We start from the raw sequence: 14,103 nt of genomic DNA, 5'->3' as shown, positions 1-14,103 counted from the left end.
TGGAACCTTGAGACAATAAGTCTAATTGAAGATGAAAGATTGAAGTTTGGTGCCTTCAAGTTGGTGTTGACCTTTGGAGACTGCCTGGAGAAGTCCCTGCACTTTTCTTAGAAAGATTTGTGAAATGAGTTTGGGGCTTTGGCAGGTGTTTAAATAAACAAACAGAAAACAACAATGTTGATTAAGAATATGTCTTCTCAGGACAGTGATATATTGACCAAAAAATTGTGTTTTAGGGTTGAGAAAAAGATGAAATATTTAGGGTTATGTTGACAAATGTAAAACTGTTTCAAAGCAATTATGTTCCTCTTTGGAGAGATATTAAGCAGGACCTACAAAGATGGGACAAACTGCACCTATCACTATTGGGTAGAATCTCTGTAATTAAGGTGAATATTTTACCAAAGATGCTTTTTTTTATTCCAGACGTTACCAATACTTGCAACTAATAATCCATTTAAAAAATGTCAGAAGAATATTTCTAAGTTTATATGGCAAGGAAAAAAAGAATTAGATACAAGCTACTGCAAGATGCTAAGGAAAGAGGGGGTTTGGGTCTACCAGACTTGAAACTGTATTTTGATGCACGCTATCTGCCCTGGTTAAAAGAATGAGTGAACCTCCAGAACAAGAGGGCCATGAATTAAGGTTTGGATGGCACAGCTATCTATGATATGATAAAATTAAAGTTAATGTTGATTTTAATAATCACTTTGTTAGAAGTGCCATACTAAGAGTTTGGTATAAATATAAAATGAGGCTCTCTAAGAAGCTGCCTCTTTGGATGTCACCCGAAGAAGATTTTTTTAGAAAAGAAATGGTGGCAAAGCCAGACTGGTTGAAGTAATGCAAAATGTATCTTTCAACTCTGGTGACGCAATACTTCCAACATTTAGCTGATTTCTTTCAGTTCTGACTGTGTTACATTCGCTTTCTCTTGTTGAACTAGAGCAACCAAAGTCTTCCGTCCAGCAGGACTTGAGGCTGCTGAAGAAGTTGCTGACAATGGTGCTGATCTGTTTTCCTCATCTTGAATCTTTTAATATTTGTAATCCACCGCGAAAGAAAAATAATATTAATTTTAAAAATTATAATCTCCAATTATAATCCAAAAAAGACAGAAAATAGGCAAAAAAACAGAAACCAAAAAAAACCAAGAGAAAAGCCACAAATCACTTATATTCCAAAAATCCAAAGGTTCCAAAAATTCAAATCTCTTGAGCCCCCTTTTTATATTTGTTGTTTATTGTTTGTTGTTTTCTTCGGGTTCTTCTTCTTGCTTAAAGGTTTTGTTTTCCTGCTTATTGCATCTACAGTATATGGACTATACTTGCTTAAAATTAGTTTATGAGCCCACCACACTGGGCTCATCTATCTTGAGAATCCCATGCAATTAAGCGCTGGCTTATAATTAGAGACAATATAAATTCAAATGCCTCATTCATATCTGTAACATTGGAAATAGTATGTTGTAAGATCAATTCTACTTCTAACTTAGCTTAGTAAATTGGAAACTACTAAATCTCACAACTTATAAAATTTAAAGATTAATCAAATTAATTTCCAACTTGGCAAGATCCAAAATAGCAATTGGCATCATCCTTGCAAATTCATCCTATTTAGTCTTTAGAACTTATTCAATTTAGTCTTGACCAAGATACATCTTGGGGTTTGAGCAGATATGAAATGTTATCTGAAGTCTCTTTTCCTCATGTTCAACAATTGATGTTTGTGGAAGTATCGGCTTGATGTTTGTTTGCTTTTTTATAATTTCAGTTAATTTTAAAAAATAATTTATTTTACCTTAACATGTATTTATTTATTTATTTATTATATTTCTATACCGCCTTTCTCCCGTAGGACTCAAGGCGGTGTACAGTCAAGAAAAATATGGACACACAAACATCATAAAATTGCTAATTAAAATTATTACTTAATTTGGTCAATTAAATAAAACCCAGAATTAGATAACATTTTAAAAAATCATTCACATGTTCATATGTTTAGCCCCGCCTGTTGGAACATCAGGGTCTTGAGGGCACGGCAGAAAGCACGGAGATCAGGGATATTCCGTATCTCCGGGGGCAGTTCATTCCAAAGGGTTGGAGCCCTCACAGAGAAGGCCCTCCCCCTGGGAGTCGCCAGTCGACATAATTTGACTGACGGTACCCTGAGTAGTCCCTCCCTGTGAGAACGAACTGGTTGGTGGGAGGCTATTGGTGGCAAAAGATGGTCTCGTAGGTACCCAGGTCCTAAGCCATGGAGCGCTTTAAAGGTGATAACTAACACCTTGAATTGCACCCGGAAGACCACCGGGAGCCAGTGCAGCTCGCATAGGAGAGGTGTTACATGGGCGTAACGAGCTGCGCCCATAATCACCCGTGTGGCTACGTTCTGGACCAGTTGGAGCCTCCGGGTGCTTTTCAAGGGGAACCCCATGTAGAGAGCATTACAGTAGTCCATACGGAGGTAACTAGGGCATGAGTGACCATGCACAAGGCATCCCAATCCAGAAAGGGACGCAACTGGCGGATCAGGCAAACCTGATAAAAGGCACCCCTGGCCACGGCCATCAAATGATCTTCTAAAGATAGCCGTGAATCCAGGAGGACACCCAAGTTGCGGGCCCTCTCTGTGGGGAGCAAGATCTCATCCCCTATTGTCAGTGATGGTACCAGCTGACTATACCAGGACGCTGGAAGCCACAGCCACTCGGTCTTGGAGGGGTTGAGTCTGAGCTTGTTTCTCCCCATCCAGATCTGCACGGCCTCCAGGCAATGGGACATCACAGCAAGGGCATCATTGGGGTGGTCTGGGGTGGAGATGTATAGCTGTGTGTCATCAGCATACTGATGAACAGTCACCCCGAAACCACGGATGATCTCGCCTAGCGGTTTTACATAAATGTTGAACAGAAGGGGTGAGAGGACCCTTGCGGCATCCCACAAATAAGGTGCCTCGAGGTCGACCTCTGCCCCCCCGCCAACACAAACTGCGAACGGTCAGAGAGGAAGGAGAACCACTGAAGCACGGTGCCCCCTATTCCTAAACCCTCCAGCCAGTGCAGTAAGATACCATGGTCGATGGTATCAAAAGCCACTGAGAGATCTAATAGGACCAGGATAGAGGAACAACCTCTGTCCCGAGCCCTCCAGAGATCATCCACCAACGCGACCAATGCCGTTTCCGTGCTGTATCGTGACCTGAAGCCCGACTGGAACGGATCCAGATAGACAACTTTATCCAGATATCGGGGTAGTTGTCGCGCCACCATACTCTCAACAACCTTCACAACAAAGCGAAAATTGGAGACTGGACGATAATTTGATAATATAGCCAGGTCCAGGGAAGGCTTCTTGAGGAGGGGCTTCACAACCGCCTCACTCAGAGAAGCATTTATAATCCCCTGGAGCCAGCCTCGTGTAACCTCCCAGGAGGCCAGTACCAACCAGGAGGGACCCGGCTGGGCGGTTCTCTGCAGATGCAATAAGAGCGGAGAAGTAGCTAGACTTCGCCCCTCTTATCGCCACTAGGTAGGTCTTAATATAAGATCTCACCTGTGTTCGGTCAGATTCAGATCGGCTTGTCCTCCAATCGCTCTCCAGGTGTCTTTTCTGACACTTCATCTCTCTCAGCTCCTCGGAAAACCAAGGAGCTAGATGAGATCGGCATCAGGTCAAAGGCCACAAAGGCACGACGCGGTCCAAGGCCACAGTAGCCGCCCTGTCCCAGGCGACCACCAGGTCCTCAGTCGAGTTGTGAGCCAGAGTCTCAGGAAATGACCCAAGCTCCATCAGGAACCTTTCGGGGTCCATCAGGCGCCTGGGACAGAACCATTTGGTTGGTTCCGTCTCCCTGTGGTGGGTGGAAGTGACTTGAAAGTCCATGTGAAGGAGAGAATGATCAGACCATGACAAGGGCTTGATGTCTATATCCCCTATTCTTAGATCATTCAGCCACTGATCAGAGACAAAAATCAAGTCCAGAGTGTGATTCCCCAAGTGGGTGGGGCCTTGAACTACTTGGGTCAGGTCCATGGCCGTCATGGAAGCCATGAACTCCTGAGCCGTCTCCGACATCTCACCAGTGGATGGCAGGTTAAAATCCCCCATAACAATAAGCCGCCACCCCGGCTATAATGTCGAGCAGCTCAGGCAGGACCACTGTTACGTGGCAGGGAGCCAGGTACGCAATCAGTAGGCCCATCTGAATCCCCCGACCCCACTTCACAAGGAGGGACTCACATCCGGCTATCTGAGGAACAGTGGCCTCCCTCAGGCAAAGACTTTCTCTAATGATTGCTGCCACTCCCCCACCCCTTCCCTGAGTCCTTGGCTGATGGAATGCACGGAAACCTGGCGGGCACATTTCCACAAGGGGAACTCCTCCCTCCTGGCCTAACCAGGTCTCCGTAATCCCTGCCAGGTCAGCACCCCCCTCTGAGATAAGATCATGAATGAGGGGGGCTTTATTTACCACTGACCTGGCATTACATAACATCAGCCGTAGACCCAGGATCTGAGACTCTGAACAACCCGGGAAACAAGCAGTGCTTTGGGGGTCGGAGTGGGCAATCGCTCGTAAACAACGAGTGCGCACTCCCGAAACATAATATGGCCCCCTGCAGCCATCGTATCTGCCCCTCCCACTTACTATACTAATGCCCATCGCTTCATCCCCCTGCATCCTTGTCAGATTTCTGTCCCCATCCTCCCCATCATGATCATCAGACCCATTACCCCTTTCAGTGGATTTATGGATCCCCCCAGATCCATTCCCACAATCCCTCCCAGAACCCCTTAAAATAGAACTTAAAGATTTATCTAAAAAACCCCAAAGCTGTCGGTTTTTTTGCAAACCACCTCTCGGGGTTCCAAAACCTGTCCTCAAGGGCGGCCCTTGATAACTGAGAGGGCCAGACATGTGAGAGGGGGGAATCTCACAGTGCAAGGAGCTCCGCAGTTGAATACATCAAAGATAGGAGCGAGTTGAAGGAGATGAAGGATCATTTTCTTCTAAGAGTGTTAGAGATGGTTAAGACAGGTAATTTAAAATAAGGGAGGAAATAGATGTTAAGGGAAGACCAGTATGTTACAAATGTCAATACATCGGAACATCATCGCCCTCTCACGATGATGGGAAGTCTTGTGGTTGTAGTAAGTCCATCCAAAGGAGGTGGGGGTAGAGGTCTCAAAGGGTCGTCCTCTCACAGTGACCAAACCATTTGAAACAAACAAAGAGAAGGTGGTCTATCTCCCCATAATCCAAGACTCTCGATGTCTGTATCTCCTCCAGTCCTGATACCAGTGATGGCCGAGAATTAGATCAAAAAAGTAAGGCAGAGCCACTGGACAAAGTAGGGTTAAATAATCAGGGTAATCTTGGGGAATAGGTGGTAAATAAAGCTGCAGATCGATCTAAGATTGCAAGTTAACGCTGAGTGGTCGTAATAGACCTAGATCTGATAAAGGAGAGAGGGACAGTTGAGGGGGAGAGTAAGTCATCATCTCCAGTTTGTAATCCTCAGTCCCTATCCATCACCTTGCTCAGGCTACTTAGTTCAATTAGTTTAATAAGTCCTCAGAGTTTCAAGAAAGAGGAGTGCAACAGATCCCTAGAGCTTGAAGGGATCCTAACATTTATAGCCTTTGCAGCATTGCCCTCTCCTCTATTAACAACGAGGGCTTCCTTGCAGCCTCCTGGTGTTGCCGTCGCCGTCGCTGCCATTAGCGCCATTCCCCTCGCCATTGTAGTAACCCACCTTGACGTAGACATCATCGCCGCCGTGTTGCTACATGCAGCGCCTATTAGCCCAGGCATCATTATCAACACCCTATCCGGAGTCGCTGTTGCCACCGTCTCGCCAACCATTTCATCAGCTGTATTAGACTCCGTGGTTGACCCGGTCGTGACAGCCAGGCTTTGATGTTGACATCCTCCGCACCGCCCTCAGTCTTTTTACCGACAAACAGCTGATCTTCGGGCTCGGCTCGGGTTTTATCCTTGGGCTCCATCCACAGCTCTATTGAGCCAAAAATACCTCAGCTTGCTGGGAGAGGGGTCTGTGGATGGTTAATTGACCTCCACACTCTTGAAAATGTCGAAACATCTCCCTCCTAGCCTCGGAGTTTCAGCTCTGAGCTGCCATTTTGTTTTGCAACTGTCAACGGAACATAAACCCTAAACCTTGGAAATGGGCATGGGCAGGTATGCAGCATCCTCCCTTCCTCTCCTATGACACAAAGAATCCTTTTAGAATTATCTCCTACCTGCAAAGGAAAGGCTCTGGATGCTGTCCTATGTGGAAGGATCAATGTTCATTCAATGCCTTCACTGAAGAATCAACTGATTTTACATATGGGAGAGATCAAGGTTGAGGCCCTGCAGTTGGGAAGTGCAATACAGTTCTAGGAGAAAGAAGGTGTTGCCCTGCCAAGGTCTCAAGAAGACTTCCCTGTCAAGTGTACAAGTTTGAGATCATCTCGTGGTCTCCCATCCAAGTATCTTTCAGGAGTAACCTAATCTTAACCCTAACCCCAACTCTGCAAGTGCCCATCATGCAAGCTATCCCCACACACACACACTGCCAGTCATTCATTGTGCAAACTGCCCACACACATGCATCCTGATCCTCCCAGCCAGCCAGCCATCACATGAGCACACTCCCAAGGCCCCAGTGGGGTAGGAACATAATTTATCTAATCACCAGTTAGGATTATGCTTCAGGGAAACAGCTGGCACAAGGGGCTGGGGGAAGAAGGCCAAGGGAGCAATGATGATGGAGTATTGCCCACCAGTGGAAGAGGAAAACCACACCCATATCGGCTATGGCAGCTAGAAGGGAGTCAAATGGGCATGATGAAAGGTTGGCACTTGAACCTCCCATTCAGATTCCTTCATTCACTACTTAATAATGCCTCCTACTAAGGCAGCATTTAACATCCAGCTGCCTGTAATTACTGCGAGTTCAATTCTGACCAGGCTCAAGGTCGACTCAGCCTTCCATCCTTTCTAAGGTGGGTAAAATGAGGACCCAGTTTGTGGGGGCAATAAGCTGACTTTGTATAAAATATACAAAAGTATGAAGGCTATTGCTTAACGCACTGTAAGCCGCCCTGAGTCTCCGGAGAAGGGTGGCATATAAAAATAAATAAAAATAATAAAAATAATAATTAAAAAAAATGGATGAGCTGCTCCTCCTAAATTGGAACAGCAGATGATTTTTCGAACTTGGCAGTTCTCTGCTTTACAGAAATTTGACTCAGTGAGACTATCGCGGGTAGTATAGTAGAGCTCCCAGGATTCAGATTCAAAGGGTAGATCAGGTTACAGAAACACCCAGGAAAACGGAAGGAAGGAAAATCTTCTTCTATGTTAATACCCAATGATATAAGGATGTCACAGTACTAAAGAGATTTGGCAATATGGATTTAAAGAGATTATTCCTCAATTGTAAACCCTTTTATGCTCCATTTTTTCCTCATTTGTCTTGATTAAGGTTCATATGCCACCTCAGGCTTGCATGACCAGCATTCTGCAAATCCTAGCTGACCAGAGCTGTACACAGAACAGAAATGTCCAGACTCCCTAACTCATTGTTTTATGGAATTTTAACAGACCTAATCTGACTCATGAGTTGCTCAGATACACTCAGCAAGTCAGCTGTCTCACCAGAGGGAAGAACACATTGGTTCCCTGCTACTCCATGTTAAAAGTGCTTACCACTCTCTGCTGAAAGCAACTATAGTCTCTCTGATCATTGTATGGTCCATCTCACCCCCCCTGCAGGCTGAAACTTAAAACCGCAAAGCCTGTAGTCAAAATAATATTGACTACAGTATTATAGTACTTCATTGTAGCATAGCATTGTAGTATCATATTATTGTAGTATAGTATTGTAGAATACAGTATTGACTACAATGCTGACTACAGTATTGACTAAAATAATGTTATCTTGTGCATGTTTGACAAACAAACAAACAAACAAACAACGAAATCTTGGACTGAGGAGGCAAAGTTAGAATTATAGGCTTGCTTTGATTGCAGAGATTGGAGTGTTTTTGAAGCTACTTTAGAAGACCTGGATGAATTTACTGACACCATGACATCATATGTTAGCATCATATGAGGGCATGTGTGTGCCTATCAAGAGTTTGTGTATACATAACAACAATAAACCTTGACTCACAACTAGGTTCAAGTAGCTACATCATGCCAAAGAAGAAGTCTACAAGAAAGAAGATAGGATGCTGTACAATCAGGCCAGGAACAAGGGAGAACAGAATAGTAAAGAAAAGTTACTCCAAGAAGCTGACAAATCAGTTTTCAGCTAATGAACCAGCGTCTATGTGGAGAAGCCCGAAGATATAATTGGCTACAGCAGATCCCATCCCTTATTGAAGGGAATCATCAACTGGAAGATGACATGAATGTGTTCTTCTGTAGGCTGGAGGGGCAGATCACTGTCATCTACCACTACCTCCTCCACCTCAGATACACCAACAGTAGCCAAATCTCCTACATCTATCTCCAAGCATCTGTCACCACCACCCTCCTATAAAAAGCGGTATGTGGTCTATTTCATAGACAAAAGATGAGAAAAGCACCAGGTTCAGGTGGAGTAATTCCTTCTTGCTTAAAAGCCTTTGGTGAACAACTGGCCCATCTGAAAGTCACCACAGATCCTCCGTTTAGCCTCTTGCATTTTGCCTACTGAGCCAATAGGTTGGCAGATGATGCTGTCAATATGGCACTTGCAACAGCTTGAATCCCTGGGGACATGTATAAGTCCTTTTTGCAGATTTCAGCTTGGTATTCAATACCATCATTCTAGGTGGATTGTTAGCTTTTTGATAGTTAGGAAGCAACAGGGAAAATTATATCTAGTACCTGGGCAATTAGCACAGGCTCCCCCAAGCTCTGTGCTCCCTCCATTGCTCTTTTCCCTCTATACCAGAGGTGGGATTCACTTACCTTCCCTACTAGTTCACAAATGTGAGAGTGTGCCCTTGCTTTGCTTGCACGCACATCTGCGCATGTGCACAGCCTTCTGCGCATGCACAGTTCTTGCGCATTACATCCTGGCAGGTGAGCAGAGCCTCCCACTGTTGCCACTAGCACCCGATCCGGAGAGAACCAGCTGAATCCCACCTCTGCCTATGCCAATGACTGCATCTCAATGGATCTCTCTATGAAAGTACTGAAGTTTGCAGATGATATAACAGTCATTGGCCTATTTCAACACAGTGATGAGTCTGCATATAGGCAAGAGGTTGAACAACTGGCCCTGTGGTGCATCTGGAACAATCTGGAGCTGAGCAAACTTAAAACTGTAGACATGAGAGTGGACTTTAGGAAAAACCCTTCTATTCTACCACCTCTTACACTGTTCAATAGTACCATGTCAGCAATCCTTCAAGTTAGGACTTGAAACAGATATACAATATTAGAACCATCATTAAAAAGGCACAACAAAGAATGTGCTTCCTGTGTCAACTCAAGAAGTTCAGACTGTCCCAAGAGTTGCTGAAGAGTTGCAGCAACCAAACAGAATAGGTACAGACTCCAGTGGATAGTTAGGACTGCAGAATGAACAATTGCAACCAGCCTATATAGCCTATATTTTGCACAGGTCAGAAGGAAGGCTGAGCAAATATCTACAGACTCCTCACATCCTGGACATAAACTGTTTTAACCCCTGTGTTGTCCTAGGGCCATACGATCACCTTTTGCAACTGTCTGACAAACAAAATCTGTGGGGAAGCCAGATTCAATGAACATCTGGGTTACCAATTTAACAACTGCAGTGATTCACTTCAATTCTGACAAGAAAGGCTATAAAATGGGGAAAAATTCATTTAACAACTGTCTTGCTTAGCAAAAGAAGTTGTGGTCGTAAGTTGAAGACTACCTGTATGATGCCTATCCTACCCTATAGCAAAAGTTGATTGATAATTAAATAAGTGCTACACATCTGCATGTTAGACATCACTCCCTCAAACAATGTTATGGGGCAATTCCCTTCATCGGGTACTAAGGAATCCAGCGCTTTGATGACAACTGGCAGCCCCAAAGAGAAGAGAAGGTAGAAAGATGTAAGTGGCTGTGCTGTTACAACACTCTGGCCAACCATATTTTGTCTGCCATATTATACAATCTGTCCCATTAGGGAGGAGTGTGTAATGCAAACTCAGAAAGTAAGCAAACTTGAGTAAATCATGATTTAATGATTGATGAGTATACTTTTGATGTTAATTATGACAGTGTCCATTTTCTTTTCTCTCTCTCTGTCTCACCCACACATACTCACCCACACACCCCATCTCAGATATTCACTATATGCTAAATTATCTTTTCGTTAGATTCCCAACAGCGATTCAGCACAACCATTCTTAAATTTAGGGTGAATGCTTTGGACAGAGTTATTCTTGCTTCCTGCAGTGAACCAAAGGTTTAATCTACTATTCTTTTGCTGTCTTCAGAAACCACTGTCAGATGGAATTCATCCCATATGCAACATTCTAGATTACAAGCCTCCAGATGCCTTGGAGGAGAACGCAGAAGTTGAAGAAAATGTGAAGAATGATGATCCAGAGGTAACCCTGAAAGTACCATGGTCAGGAAACAAGCTCTGCTCATCAGATTTTCAGATGACACCAAGGTGGAGTGTGGGGGAAATAGCTTAATACTCTGAATCATAGACTCAAGACTCAGAAGAACTATGACAGACTTGAAAACTGGGATCTATCCAACAAAATGCAATGAGTGGTGAGAACAATAATGACCTACACTTGGGCAAGAAAATCCAAATGCAGAGATATAGAATAAGTGGTACCTGGCTCAATAGTAGCAATTGTGAGAGATATGTAAATGTCCTAGTAGACTACCACTTGTATGAGCCAGCAGTGTGCTGCAGCTGCCAAAAAAGCTAATGCAGTTCTAGGTTGCATCAAGAAAGGGATAGTTTGAAGATCACATGAAATGATAGTATACTGCACTGGTAAGACCACATTGGGAATACTGTGTCCAATTCTGGTCACCATGATACAAAAAAAGATGTTGAGATGCTAGAAAGAGTCCAGAAAAGAGCATCAAAAATGATAAGGGATCTGGAGGCTAAACCATAAGATGAATGATTGAGGGAATTAAGTATGTCTAGTCTAACAAAGAGAGGGACTAGGAGTAATATGATAACAGTCTTCCAATACTTGAGAGAAGAGGGAGTCAACTTATTTTCCAAAGCACTTGAGGGCAAGTCAAGAAGGAATGGGTGGAAGATTATCAGAGATCCAAACTAAAACTAAGGAGAAATCTCTTCAAAGTAAGAACAATTAATTAGTGAAAGGCCTTACCTCTGGAAGTTTTGGGTGATCCATCACGGGAGGTTTTCAAGAAGAGGTTGGATAGCCATTTGTCCACATGTTATGACATCTACTGACATGGGCATAGTGTTGGACGGAACAACTCCAAAGTCACTTCAAACCCTATAGTTGTTGTTGGTGTGTGTGTGTGTGTGTGTGTGTGTGTGTGTTGTCACCTATCTCACAGCAAGGCAAATCTATGTTCTATGTTGTATGCTTCCCAAGTCTCCTATTTCAGCACATTTGAAAAAAGAATGCTCCAACATGTATATAATGCTTTGCTGCCATGATAAGGGAATCCCAAATTGTGTAGTCGGCATTAAGAGCATATGAGGAAATAACAAAATGTCTGTGTAGTTTGCAATGAATGAATTTCAAGTACTCGGCGTAGATTCAGAACAAGGTAGAGCAGTTACAGTGTTAACTGACTCGCTCTTTCTTCCCTTGCAGCCTGTGTTCAAAGGTGTCCTTGACTGTACATTGATATCAAAATAAAAAAAGAGCAAAGTGGTGGAATCTTCAGAAAACATGTTTCAAAATTGTGGAACACAAATGGTTTGAAATCTTCACAATTCTCCTCAGCAGCGGTACCAGGTGAGTGTTTGCTATGAGTTTTCCCTCTACAATAATACAAGTTAGAATGAGAGAAAAAAACAAGCTCAGTGAGTAGCAAGCACTCCTCATGTCCACCCTGAGCTACCAATATTTTTCTTTATTGGTGCTATGCTTAACTGATTTTCCTGAAGAATTAGCATTTTCTCTGAAGAATTAGAATTCATCCAGCTTTCCAAAGCAGATTTTATTTTTTCCTTTTTATAACTTTGACATAGCCTCCCAAGTGTACACCCCTCTCAATAAAGATTTAGATTAGTGAGTTTAAGGTTGTTTTCATCGTGCCTAACATTCAAATTCAAATTATCTTGGGTGGGGGTGGTGGTAAGGAGATGATAGATAGATAGATAGATAGATAGATAGATAGATAGATAGATAGATAGATAGATAGGTGGGTGGGTGAAGGGTCAGAGAGAGAGGGAGGAAGGGAGAGAGAGAGAGAGAGATTTGCAAAATGGACACCATTTCCAGGGAATTGTTTTTAGCAGTACTTAATTCAATATTTACTTATTGATTTATTATTGTCTCACTTCCCTCTCCATTTTGAAGTGTGGCTTGTGTGACATACCCAGAGAAACAAACAAACAAAAAAAGTATGATGCAAACCCAGAGATCTGAAAGGAATTATATAGCAGGATTCAGAAAAAAAAAATTCAGAATGCTTTAAGTCCAGAGCACAATAGCAAAAAGAAGTATTGTTTCCCTCTGAAAGAACAGTTACTGGGCCTGTTTCTGCTTTGTTGTTCCACTTACTTACTGCTGTTATGTATGAAACATTCAGGAATTTAAAAAGGAGTGGTTTTCATACTATACATCTGCTTAACAAATCTAGGGGCCTAAGTCAGTACAGTAATACTGTAGGGCAGTGGCCCCCAACCTTTGAGGCACCAAGAATGAGTTCCATGGACAGAAGTTTTTCTGTGGACTGGAGGGGGCATCGTTTTGCATGCTACCTGCATCTTGCGGAGGGGCTTTGCTTGTTTGCACAGCCCTGGTTTCTGACATGCCGTGGCCTGGAGCCAGTCCATGGACCTGTGTTGGGAACCCCTGCAATAGAGGTCCCAGAGATAGCACATTTACCTCACACCATTAGATGGCACCACAGGACAATAAAAAACAATTTTAAAAAATGAATTAAAAGAAATGAGCTAAATCCCATGATACCAAGTCTCACAAGGTGTCATGAGATTTGAAGAAATATTAATTTCTGTTAAAATTACATTGTTATGCTTACAGAACTATATTAATCTTACAGTGCAAGTCACAACTAGAAAATATTATGATCTCCTGTACAAGCATGTTTACTTCTATCAAGAGTTTAATGTTAGGATATTTATATTACTAATTAAAATGTTAATATTTCTGTCATTAAAACAGAAACCACCAAATACCAGGTACAGTCATTTTAAGTGGAGTTATACATTAAAGGGGAAGTCACCAGGAAACTTTTAAAGAAATTTGGAAAGAGAGAGAAAGAAACAAAAACCAGTTATTAACCTAATAGGCCACAAGCAATTTAACTTTATTTTTACTGAATCTGTCTATATAGTCCATAATTTATTTATTGTAATTTGTCAAACAGAAATGAAAACAGAAATAATATAAAAATACAATGACAGGGACAATAGCCATGTTGTTGCACTTATGTACGCCCCCTCTACTGACCTCTTACGTATGAAGTAAGGTCCACAGATTACTAGAGTTTTGTCTATTAGTTGCACAAGTGTGATTTCACTGTTATAATTGACAGGCAACCATGACATGGGGGCTAAATTGGAAGTCAGAAGAGCCAAGTCCTAGACCTGTGATGGCGAACCTATGGTAGATGTGCCAGAAGTGGCATGTAGAGCCATGTCGCCTGGCACGCGCGGCGTCGCCCATTCCTCTTCCGGGTTTCCAGGGCACACATGCGTACTGGCCAGCTAGTCTGCTGGTTACTGGTGCGCATGGGCGCACGATGATCAGCTGGCCTTCATGTGTGCAGTGGCAGCCAGCTGAAGGCGTGCTCCTAGCGCGGGTGCACACTGACCATGCCGTCGTCACCGCATGCAGCCCCGGGACATCCACCCCTTGCCATCCAGGAGCACTGCCGCCAGTAGCTTCCCTGTATCCACCTGCCTGCTTGCCTAGT

This window comes from Pantherophis guttatus, chromosome 4, assembly GCF_059756535.1.
Source record: "Pantherophis guttatus breed Tessera chromosome 4, ASM5975653v1, whole genome shotgun sequence".
In the NCBI taxonomy this organism is placed as follows: Eukaryota; Metazoa; Chordata; class Lepidosauria; order Squamata; family Colubridae; genus Pantherophis; species Pantherophis guttatus.
The sequence above is the reverse complement of the archived record's forward strand: the minus strand, read 5'-3'. Positions refer to the sequence as shown.